Here is a 10,782-nt window from a genome sequence, read left to right as displayed (position 1 = left end):
TGACGAAGAATCTGAATGTCATTTTGGTTTTGGGAGGGGGAGGTTTTTCAGGGATTTTGATCAAACTCCACAAAAAGGTGTAGGTAGGTTAGGTACACCTCCATTTTGTTCCACCCGTATGCAAGATGATCCCCCAACAGCGAGTCAAAATACTACTTGCCCAGATTTAGGTGACCTTATCACGCAATTAGCTCAGCAAATTAGCCATTCCATCACTGCCCAGTTACAAAACGATATGAGAACCAGAGATGATGGTAGCACAGTTTCACAAGGCACAGGGAAAAATCAACAACCTGCTGAGTTAAATCTAGCTGGTGTTAAGTTGGTAATGCAGTCTGATGTCAAGGAACCCCCATTCTTTAGGGGGGATGGTTCTGATAAGTACTCTGTTCACGAATGGCAGGAGCTCATGGATCTGTACCTGAGGAAAAGGAGGTTTCCTGTACAGGAACAGTCACAAGAAGTACTAGCTAGGCTGATGGGAAAAGCTAGAGACATTGTAAAGATTAAATTGCGCAGCAATCCTTCTTTGAACCCCACCCAGAACCCCAAATTGCTCTTTGACATCTTAAAGCAACATTTTAGTGAACTGACTTACTCATGCATGCCCTTAGCAGACTTTTATAACACTTTGCCAACATCAGAAGAGAGTGTGATGGATTACTGGATTCGTCTGAACAAGGCAGTAGACGTTGCAGAAGAGTGCCTGCGGAGGCAGGGCCGCAACATTGAAGATCCCAGTCGTGAGGTTGCGATGATGTTTGTCAAGCACTGTCCAGATCCATCTCTTGCAGGGGTGTTCAAATTCAAATCAGCTGAGAAGTGGACTGCTGGTGAGGTTCAAGAGCGGCTGGACGAGAATCCGAGGGAAAAGAGGGCACAACCCACAGCCAAACCTCCAAAACCTGTAGCCGTAAAACACGCTGCTGTTCATGCGCAAACAGCCACATATAAAGATTTGGAAGCAGCTGGCTTTTCTACAGCAACTTCTCAATCTGTACAGGTGCCTGCTACTCCTTCTCAGACAGATGGTAACTGTATGCAGACTTTAATAAGTTTGCTAGATCGTGTACTTGAGCAAAAGACACAAGCGGCAGTGATTCCACAGCGCCAGTATAACCGTACACACTCTTTCCCTATGAAAACTTGTAAAGTCTGTGGAGCCTCGGATCATTCTACACTGTCTCATTGTAGGCAGGAGGACCTATGCTTAAAGTGTTTCATGCCAGGCCACTGGAAGAGAGACTGTCTTGGACGGAAACCTAGGTACCACGAGAGGCAGGCCGACGGTGCTCACCAGAGTGGGCAGCCGTTAAACTAGGAAACCCACATTTGGAGAGGGGACATGTGGGTGAAGAGCAACAAACCCTCATCAATGAAGAACAAGATTTAGAGCTCTTGTATGCAAATTCATGCATAGTAGCGCCGGAGGGGTGCCAAGTTATAGTTCAGAGCTCGCAGAAAGTGCAGCCATTTAGTGATTTATTTTATGCACCAGTCATTGTCAATGGTCAAATTGAACTTAAGGGCATGCTTGACTCAGGTTCTATGGCTTGCACCCTCAGTGAAGCATCAGAACAGAAACTGCTGGTAGCGGGTATTCTCCCAAAGAAGAAACAATCAACAGAACAGATAGTTTTAATTGGTTGTGGTGGGAAACAGGCACATCCTAAAGGCATGTATGAATTGCAGCTGCAACTGTATGGTGTTAACTGTGTTGTTCCTACCCTAGTAGTGCCAGGCCAGCGAGACGAGCTCATCTTGGGTTCGAACGTCATCAAATACATAATGCATCGAATGAAGAGAAGTGATGACTACTGGAGGCTAATATCCAGTGAAGGTTTGCAGTCCCCTGATCTCGAACAGTTTCTCGACGTGATGGCCAGTCTGACCCGGTGGAGAGGTAGTGAGATGCCAAGTAAAATTGGGACGGTTAAACTAACTCAAGCTGTTACTCTCCTTCCCAAACACGAACATTTAGTTTGGGGGAAATTGCCCAACAGTGTTTCCACTTCCCCGGGGAGTACAGTAGTAGTAGAACCCACTACATCCAAGTCCGTGCCACGTAACATCCTCGTAGGGAGAGTGATCACACCTATGTGGGGGGATCGGTGGATTCCCGTGAAGGTCACCAATCCCTTAGATAAGCCCATCATCCTGAAAAGAAACTGCAAACTGGCAGACGTCTCACCCTGTCTCGCTGCAGAGGACTTGAATGTCTTCCAAGGCATGTGTCGGGGAGATGAAGACACCTCTGTGAGACATTCTCCAGGCAGTAGCGCCACTGATGCTGATCTCAAGCAAAGACTTTTAAGATTAGGCTTGGGCGATATTGACATTGATGCTTGTAAAGTCACTAGCTCATCCAAGGAGAAGTTAGTACAGTTATTAGCAGAATACCAGGACATTTTTTCTAAACATCCTTTGGATTGTGGAGAAGCTAAGGGGTTTGTGCACCGCATCCGTCTTACTGATGACCGTCCATTCCGTCTCCCCTACAGAAGGGTTCCCCCAGCACACTACCAGAAGCTAAGACAAGTCCTCACAGAGATGGAAGAGAAGGGAATAATTAGAAAGTCTGTCAGTGAGTTTGCTTCGCCCCTGGTTATGGTGTGGAAGAAAGATGGAGGCCTTCGCATCTGTACAGATTTCAGGTGGTTGAATGCACGGACGTTAAAGGACGCCCACCCACTCCCACATCAGTCTGATTGTTTGGCAGCCTTAGGAGGCAACACTTTCTTTAGCACGATGGATCTCTGTGGCAAAGTGCCCCGCCCCTGTGTGCATTTGTGTGTTCTGTGTTGTATATATGCGTGCGTATGTTAATGTTGGTGTATAGATTGGTACACGGGATATAAACGGGTCTGTGTTTCACGTGTGTTTAAATTGTATATTTGTATTTAGGCACGGGATTGCACATCACGCACGTGCATTTAAAATATAATATGCGAGCACGGGGTTTCACGTAATGAATTCACGTGCTGGGATTCAAGTGAATAATTAATTAGTAATTGAATCCCAGCACAAACAGTATAAATAGATGCACGTTTAGTCACTCGTGGGTTGGGTGTTCGAGAGTGGAGAACGGGTGAGAGAGAAGGAGAACGTAAAGTAGTAAAGTGAAAATAATATCTAGAAGTGTTTGTACTCACCGTGTTTGTTTGTCTCTCCGTGCACCGTTTGTTAAGTGTTTATTACGTTTTGTTTGTCTTTTTATTTTGGCGTGTAGTGCCGTGTCCTGTTTTGTATTCCGTTGTTCAAACCTTTTATTTGTTAATAAACGCTGAGTGCAGCCATTGCACTCAGCTCATCACAACCACTGTCTGTGTCTGTATTCCTTCCTGCTTCTGGTCTGACGCCACCCACTCTGGCCGTCTTTGTGACACGTGGTGTCTTCGTGGGATAGCCGCGCCTCCAAGCGTCAGACCAGGAGGGGTCTGGATTAAAAAAAAAAAAAAAAAAAGATTACAAATATTGTTTTGGGGGAAAAAAACAAAACAAAAAAAAAATCAATGGCAGAAGACGCCATCAAACTGCGGGGCTGGTTCCTGGAGAATGCTGGGCTGGAGGCCCAGTCTCTGCCCATAGTCGTCCGGGTCCTGTGGATGATGGACAGTGAGAGATGGGAGGCATATCAGCAGGAACACACCCCAAACACCTTGGAGGAGGGTGTGGAGTTTGTCCTCAACTACCTGGAGGCAACCATAAATGGAACAGCAGCCCAGGTAGCAGGACCACCAGCAGAGGAGTACCTGCTGTCCCCATCTCCACCAGCAGAGGGTGAGTACCTGCTGTCCCCATCTCCACCAGCAGAGGGTGAGTACCTGCTGTCCCCATCTCCACCAGCAGAGGGTGAGTACCTGCTGTCCCCATCTCCACCAGCAGAGGGTGAATGCCTGCTGGTTTTGCCTCCACAGCCCAAATGGGAGGAGCCTGAGCATCCACAGCCCAAATGGGAGGAGCCCAAGCGGAAGGAGCCCGAATGTCCTACGCCTGAGTGGGAGGAGCCCGAACGTCCTACGCCTGAGTGGGAGGAGCCCGAACGTCCAACGCCTGAGTGGGGGGAGCCCGAACGTCCACAGCCCAACAGGGAGGAGTCGGGGCGTCCACAGCCCAACAGGGAGGAGTCGGGGCGTCCACAGCCCAACAGGGAGGAGTCGGGGCGTCCACAGCCCAACAGGGAGGAGTCGGGGCGTCCACAGCCCAACAGGGAGGAGTCGGGGCGTCCACAGCCCAACAGGGAGGAGTCGGGGCGTCCACAGCCCAAAAGGGAGGAGTCGGGGCGTCCACAGCCCAAAGGGAGGCAAGTCGGGGCTTCCACAGCCCTGGGACCCAAGCCACCAGCAGAGGGAAAATGCCTGCTGGTTCAGCCCCAAGAGCCAGAAGGGGAGGAGTTACAGGCTCAACCCCCTGAAAATTTTTGGGGGGGAGAAGGGCAGGATGCTGGTGTCCCCCAGCAGCCTCTCGCTATGCTGCTGAAGGCAGCACGGCGTGCACATGCCCAGCCGCCACAGCAGAGGGAGCCAGCACCGCCAGGAGCAGAGGAGCTGGAGCTGCCTCTACCTCCACCACCTCCAGGAGCAGAGGAGCAGGAGCTGCCTCTGCCTCCACCACCTCCAGGAGCAGAGGAGCAGGAGCTGCCTCTGCCTCCGCCACCACCACCGCCAGGAGCAGAGGAGCTGGAGCTGCCTCTACCTCCACCACCTCCAGGAGCAGAGGAGCAGGAGCTGCCTCTGCCTCCACCATCTCCAGGAGCAGAGGAGCAGGAGCTGCCTCTGCCTCCGCCACCACCACCGCAAGGAGCAGAGGAGCAGGAGCTGCCTCTGCCTCCGCCACCGCCAGGAGCAGAGGAGCTGGAGCTGCCTCTGCCTCCACCACCGCCAGGAGCAGAGGAGCTGGAGCTGCCTCTGCCTCCACCACCGCCCGGAGCAGAGGAGCAGGAGCTGCCTCTGCTGCCCGTACCTCCGCAGGGAGTACGGTGGCCGGAGCCCCAGAAAGGGGAGCTGCCGGCCACGAAGAAGGGGGAGGAGGTCTGGAGACCACTTTCCCCAGCAGCAGTTTCGCTGCAGGAGTTCTTGTGGCCGGAGCCCCACAGGAGGGAGCTGCCGGCTACGAAGAAGGGGGAGGTCGGGGGACCACCTGCCCCCGCAGCTTTTTCGCTGCAAGACAGGACCAGCATGCTGTCAGCCGTGCCACTACCGGCAGGGGAGCTGACAGCATTTCCAGCCATGGGCCCACTGAAGCCTCCCTTCCCAGCCCGAGACTTTGTCCTGGACTGCTGGATTTTTAAGGGGGGAGGTGGCCGTTGAGGCCATGTGTGCTGCGCACAAGGGGGGGTATATGTGGCAAAGTGCCCCGCCCCTGTGTGCATTTGTGTGTTCTGTGTTGTATATATGCGTGCGTATGTTAATGTTGGTGTATAGATTGGTACACGGGATATAAACGGGTCTGTGTTTCACGTGTGTTTAAATTGTATATTTGTATTTAGGCACGGGATTGCACATCACGCACGTGCATTTAAAATATAATATGCGAGCACGGGGTTTCACGTAATGAATTCACGTGCTGGGATTCAAGTGAATAATTAATTAGTAATTGAATCCCAGCACAAACAGTATAAATAGATGCACGTTTAGTCACTCGTGGGTTGGGTGTTCGAGAGTGGAGAACGGGTGAGAGAGAAGGAGAACGTAAAGTAGTAAAGTGAAAATAATATCTAGAAGTGTTTGTACTCACCGTGTTTGTTTGTCTCTCCGTGCACCGTTTGTTAAGTGTTTATTACGTTTTGTTTGTCTTTTTATTTTGGCGTGTAGTGCCGTGTCCTGTTTTGTATTCCGTTGTTCAAACCTTTTATTTGTTAATAAACGCTGAGTGCAGCCATTGCACTCAGCTCATCACAACCACTGTCTGTGTCTGTATTCCTTCCTGCTTCTGGTCTGACGCCACCCACTCTGGCCGTCTTTGTGACAATCTCACATCAGGATTTTACAACATCCCCATGTGTGAGGAGGATAAAAAATACACCGCCTTCACCACTCCATTGGGCTTGCACGAGTATAACAGAATGCCCCAAGGCTTGTGTAACAGCCCAGCTTCATTCATGCGAATGATGCTAAGTATTTTTGGAGACCTGAACTTCACCAGCCTTCTGTGCTACTTAGATGACCTACTTGTATTCGGCCCCACAGAAGAGGAGTCATTGAGTAGGTTGAGAGTGGTCTTTCAGAGATTAAGGGAGAATAACCTCAAACTCGCTCCAAAGAAGTGCCACTTGATGCGTGACACAGTGAAGTTTTTGGGTCACATCATTGACTGTAGTGGAGTGTCAGTGGATCCGGCGAAGGTGGAAGTAATTTCTAGCATGACGAAGCAGGATTTGATGGAGGAAGATGGCTGTACTCCTTCTGTACGAAGAGTAAAGTCTTTTCTTGGTATGGTATTTTATTACCAGCATTTTATCCCGGATTGCTCCTCAATTGCCAAGCCTCTGTTTGCCCTCACTGCAGGACAAAAGAGGAGTAGAAAAACTGCTGGTAACAAGAGGGGTCCAGGTGCATTTAGAAAACTCACAGCTTCCGACTGGATGCCAGATTGTGATAGTGCCTTTCTCTGTCTCAAAGAAAAGCTGTTAAATTGTGTGGTTCTGGCCCACCCAGATTTTGCGAAACCATTCATTCTTTCAGTAGATGCTTCCTTGGATGGACTTGGTGCTGTACTCTCCCAAATAGCAACTGGGGAAGACAGAGCACGACCTATAGCATTCGCAAGCAAGACACTGAGTGGAGCACAGCGAAGGTATCCTGCCCACAGGCTAGAGTTTTTGGCTTTAAAATGGAGTGTGTGTGAAAAGTTTAGCCACTGGTTGAATGGTCATAACTTTACTGTGTGGACGGACAACAACCCACTCACATATATCATGACAAAGCCAAGGCTCGATGCATGTGAGCAGCGCTGGGTGGCCAAGCTTGCTCCTTATAACTTTGATCTGAAACACATCCCAGGAAGAAAGAACACTGTAGCTGATGCACTAAGCAGAGTTCCATTTACCAGACCAGTCAGTCAAAGACTACTCCAAGAACCGTATCGCAGTTTAATAGACGAAGCTGAAGGGGTGGAGGGAGAAGCTGTGCAAGATGCATTCCGATGGAAGTGTCAGTCTTATCAGGTGAGCATGCAGGCCCCTATCCAGAAAGAGGTCTCTCCAGTTCACTTCTCATGCTCATACAGCCAAACTGCAGTCAAAGCTATCTGCGAAGCCCATACTGAATGGGAGAAAGCTACACAATTCAGGGCAATAGATTTGGCCCAGCACGTTCAACAGCTGTTACCCTCAGGACAGGATGTCTTACCTGTCCTTTCACTGCAAGAACTTCAGAGCTGCCAGCAACTAGACCCTGTCATTTCAAAGGTGATGCCATTTGTGAATCGGCAGAGAAGACCCTCCAGACGAGAAAGGCATGGTGAAGACCCGAAGGTCTTGATGCTGTTTAAACAGTGGGACAAACTAAAAGTCCAAGATGGAGTTCTGTACAGAGTGACGAAGGATCCCTTGAGTAGGCGGAAGAAGTTCCAATACGTACTACCTGTGAGTTTGAGGGAGAAGGCAATGTCTGGGATTCATGATTTGGCAGGACACCAAGGACAGGCCAGGACCCTACACCTTGCAAGACAGAGGTTCTTCTGGCCAGGCATGGAGAGTGATGTAAAGAACTATGTTAGATGTTGTCAAAGATGTGTTCTGGGAAAAACACCGGAACCTGCAGCACGAGCTCCACTAGAGAGCATCAAGACCTCTGTTCCCATGGAGTTAGTGTGCATCGACTTTTGGTCGGCTGAGGACGGAAAGCAGCGATCTGTGGATGTTCTGATTGTGACCTGATCATTTTACAAAGTTAGCCCACGCATTCCCTTGCAGAAATCAAACTGCAAAGCAAGTTGCTAGAAAGTTGTGGGATAATGTGTTCTGTGTGTATGGGTTCCCTCAGAGAATACACTCTGATCAGGGAGCAAACTTTGAAAGTGAGCTGATAGCAGAGCTGCTCAGACTGTCAGGGGTTGCCAAGTCACATACTACTGCCTACCATCCAATGGGGAATGGAGGAACGGAGAGGTTCAACCGGACCTTGGGAAATATGCTCCGAACACTGCCATTGAGAGCCAAACACCAGTGGCCACAACAGATACAAACTCTGACATTCGCTTACAACTCAACTGTACATGAGACGACAGGTTATGCTCCATTTTATCTCATGTTTGGTCGCGTTCCAAGACTGCCAGTTGATGTTATGTTCAGACAAGTCCTGAATGACCCAATTGTAACTGATTACAGTAGTTATGTGGAGTCACTGATCACAGACCTCCAAAATGCAGTGAGCATTGCTCAGCAGCATGCCTCCAAAGAACAACAGCGACAGGCGCGAGAGTATAATAAGAGAACCAGAGGAACCTTTCTCAGTAAGGGGGATAGGGTACTTCTAGCAAACAAGGGAGAAAGAGGTAGAAGGAAGCTAGCAGACAAGTGGGAACCTGTACTGTATACTGTGACTGATAGAAATCTGCAGACTCATATTTACAAAATTACAGATGACTCTGGGAACACTAAGGTAGTGCACAGAAATCTGCTCCTAGAGGTCAACTTTCTGCCACTTGAATTACCCAGAGAAGATCCATCTTCTGGAACAAACACTGAAAGAGGCATCGATTCAGTATGTGAACCTCAGTCTGTGGATCTCATCAGCACCCTGGAAAGCGAAGCTCCAGAACATCGCACAAGCTCTTGGATACTACATGGATCAGGAGGTGCAAAGGACCAAAGATCCCAGGAATTGGAAAGTGACTTAACCTCTTCATCTGCTCAAAGTACTGCTGGTTCAAGTGTGCTAGATAGACCCGACAGTCCCCGACAGTTTATCCTTGACACAGGAACCTCAATTGCCCATGACAGTTTATCAGTTGTCTCTGAAACAGTTCCCTCAGATGAACCTGCCAGTTCCAGAACAAATGTACCTAGACAGGAACCAGAAATGGTCACTGGTCCAGTTAGAACACGAGCAGGTAGAGTAGTGAAATCTGTGAACCGCCTTATTGAGAACATGGTTCAAAGGCCCCTTACGAAGGGTATTGCCAGTTCAGTCAGCAAATCATCACAGTCATTACTCAGGTTATTTGAAGGGTAAATGAAAAGGTTAATGGCTATTTCAGGTCCTGCGCCGTGAAAAATTCAGTTGGGTTTTGTTAAACCATTTCTTTTTCTAAATTTCCTTTTTTTACTGTGAGTTTTGGGGACAAAGCAAGGGGAGGCCAAGTGTTATGTGGTGTATCTGGCACCACATTATTCTAGAAGGACTTGAGGCCTGATCAACCTCCAGCTCCTTTGAACCTGTTAAGCAGGTAGCTTTAAGCTGAAGTAAAGACAAGGTCTTTTTGTAAACTTGTGCCTAGTCTGTGTCCAGGGTAAATACTTGTACTTTTGTTTTTCATTGTTGAGCTCAGGAACAGGATTTTGGTGTAATTCAGGAGGGGTGAATGTAACAGGAACGGAAAGGCGTTTGTGTATTTACACCAAAATTCTGATCCCTGGTTAGTTGTATAGCGTTTCGTATATCTATTGTGATGGGAGATTCAACAGCCTGCATTTTTTATTGGCGTTTTGGTTCTTCTTGGCGCCTTATGATCACGTCATCACTCGGCTTCCTTCAGTCTGCTTTTCTTTTGGCTGAGAGGAGGTAAGCACAGCTTCGTGCTGGTAATAAAATACTTAATTAAAATTATTAAGACTGTCTAATTATCAATAGAATATGGCGTGACATATATAGTACTACTTGAAAAACACTACAGCAGTTGTTTTATTCTTCTAAACCTTTGATAAAGTTGTTATTTAATTTATTTTGAACAACGTGGCTTTTGCTTGCCAGATAATGATACAGCCTTCCACGTGTGATACACATTGTTCACTGTATTCCTTTTTCTAATAGGGAATAGAGGACCAGAAACACGTGGAAGCTGATGTTTTTCTGTTCTGTTTTAATTATATTTTGCAGGTATGTTGAACTCCGTTGTTATGAATAGAAGCGAAAGCTAGTTTAAACTGCTAGTTATTGTATTTTAATTTTATTATCGCAGTAATACTCGTTAGAATGGCTGATTCATGAGCCATATTACGCGTATGTTTTGTTCCACATTGTTATGGTAACTATTTTGTGTATTTTTGATTACTGACGATCTGAAAAATGTAGAAGAAACGGTAGATCGTATCTTGAAATATATACAGTATAGGTTTAAGCTGTAACATAGGAAAAAAACGTGTTTTGTGTAAAGCTTCAGTCTGCTTTTCTTTTGGCTGAGAGGAGGGAATAGAGGACCAGAAACACGTGGAAGCTGATGTTTTTCTGTTCTGTTTTAATTATATTTTGCAGTTCTGAACAAGATTAAAGAACTTATTATCAGCATTGCACTGCCTTAGTGTCCTTCACTGAACAACACACCATAGCTGGCCTGACAGGCAGGGAAATCTTTTGCACACAACAACACAACGCAGAGAAATACACGAGTGGTAGCCAGCGCAGGACAGAATTGTGAAATGAGGAGCGCCCCGGCTACACCATAGCCTTATTTTTTCACCTATTGATTAGCCCCATTGCCACTGTACTTTATGCATCCCTTCCTGCAATGTCATCGGACAGAGTGTTCCGGGCTTAAGGTTACAAATTGTTAAAACAAGTGAACAAATCTCATTCATAACCACAAGTATATAAAAGTCTAAAATATTTTCATAACTACAAA

The sequence above is a fragment of the Acipenser ruthenus genome, chromosome 5, assembly GCF_902713425.1.
Source record: "Acipenser ruthenus chromosome 5, fAciRut3.2 maternal haplotype, whole genome shotgun sequence".
In the NCBI taxonomy this organism is placed as follows: domain Eukaryota; kingdom Metazoa; phylum Chordata; class Actinopteri; order Acipenseriformes; family Acipenseridae; genus Acipenser; species Acipenser ruthenus.
The sequence above is the reverse complement of the archived record's forward strand: the minus strand, read 5'-3'. Positions refer to the sequence as shown.